Consider the following 1,700-nt stretch of genomic DNA (forward strand, 5'->3'; position numbering starts at 1 on the left):
AAAAAAAAAAAAAAAAAAAAAAACATTAAACTTATACCATCTTTTCCTAAATCCTCACTGTAAACCCGCTCTCTCTCTTTTTTGAAGGTCTCCTCTTTAGCTCCCTATCTTGCTCTATTTCTTATTTCCCCATTCTCTCTCCTCTCTCCTCTTTCTCTCTTTTATCTTGTGGATCTAATTTTTTTATATGTCCTTCTCTCTCCTTTCCTATTTTACCCTTGTCTCTCTCTCTCTCTTTCTTCTCTTTTTTATCCCTCTGCATTCTCTCTCTCTCTCTGGTGTCTCTTTCTCTCTCTTTAAAAATCAACGAACGAACGAACAATCTGGGCCTAAAGCTGAAATGTGTTTGTTAAGCCATAATAACAATGGTCGTATGTTTTGTACAGATATGAAGAGGGTTCGTAGTTCAAAACATATGTTGTATGTTCAAAAACATGAAACGTATGTCGTAGATTTGTTATTAACAACAGAAAACTTGAAACTGGGAAGGCGGAGGGAGAGGGGATGGAAGAGAGGAAAGAGAGGGTGCGATTCCACCCAAACAATACTAGTCTGCAGTAAGGCAAGATTACGATGTAGCGTATTGAGGGTCAGCCACCAGGTACCGCTATCATCATAATCTGCATGTACCTGGATGGAGATGTTAGGCATGTTAAGGAACATCTATCTAATAAATTTTAACATACAACTTAACTGCAAACACAGCAAATAACTGAGAACAGGGAGTGTGTCCAGTTAACCCTAAATAACTTGAAGTTTAATGACTAAAGTATAAGGTGGTTAATTGGATGAGGCGCCACGAATTAAAGTATGTGTTTTTCGGGTCCGGCTCCGAATCCTTTCAATAAAAAAAAAAAAAAAAACAGTAAAACAAAATGGGGGGTTACATGGGGCTTTCGTGCCCCCCCCCCCTCCCCCCTGCCTGGAGGCTGCCAATATTTCAACTAATGGAACAATGAGGGGGGGAAGAGAGAGGGAGGGAAGGAATGAGAGAGAGGGAGGAAGGTATAAAGAGGGAAAAGGAAGCAGGGAAAAGGAAAGGGATAAAGGGAAGGAGGGGAGAGAGAGGAATAGATTGAGGGATGGAGAGATAGAGAGACAAGGGAGAGGAACAATGAGGGAGGAAGAGATAAAGGGAGAAATAAAAGGAGTAAGGGAGAGGGAATAATAGACGAATAGAGGGAAAGGAGGGAGAGATAAAGGGAGAGGTATTATTTGTGGGAGGGGTAGCAGAAAAGGAAGGGGTTATAGATTGAGGGGAGGGATTAAAAATATTTGAGGGAGAGAGAGAGAGAAATAAAGGGAGAGCCGGAGGGAGAGGGTTAGATAAAGGGAGGGAAGGAAGGAGAGACAGAGAGGGATTTTTAGAGGGTGGGGAGGGATTTTTGGAGGGTGAGATGGGGTTTGGGGTCAAAACAATACCTGTTGCTATATACCTACATAACTATGCCATATACAGGGTGTATCACAATTCACAAAGCTATGTCACGCCGAAAATGGTCAAGGACTACATACATTTCGCCCGTCACTTTTTCTAAATCCCCAGAATAACCGAGATATATATTTTTTCCAGGTAGGTACCTACCTTGCTACTAACTGCAGGTGAAATACCTACAAATATTGACTTTAAGGGGATTTTTTTTTTTTCCACTACGTTATTGGTGGTAGAAATGTCATTTCGCTCTCACGAAACATAGGAA

The sequence above is a fragment of the Diaphorina citri genome, unplaced genomic scaffold (genome assembly GCF_000475195.1).
Source record: "Diaphorina citri unplaced genomic scaffold, Diaci psyllid genome assembly version 1.1 scaffold2456, whole genome shotgun sequence".
NCBI lineage: Eukaryota > Metazoa > Arthropoda > Insecta > Hemiptera > Psyllidae > Diaphorina > Diaphorina citri.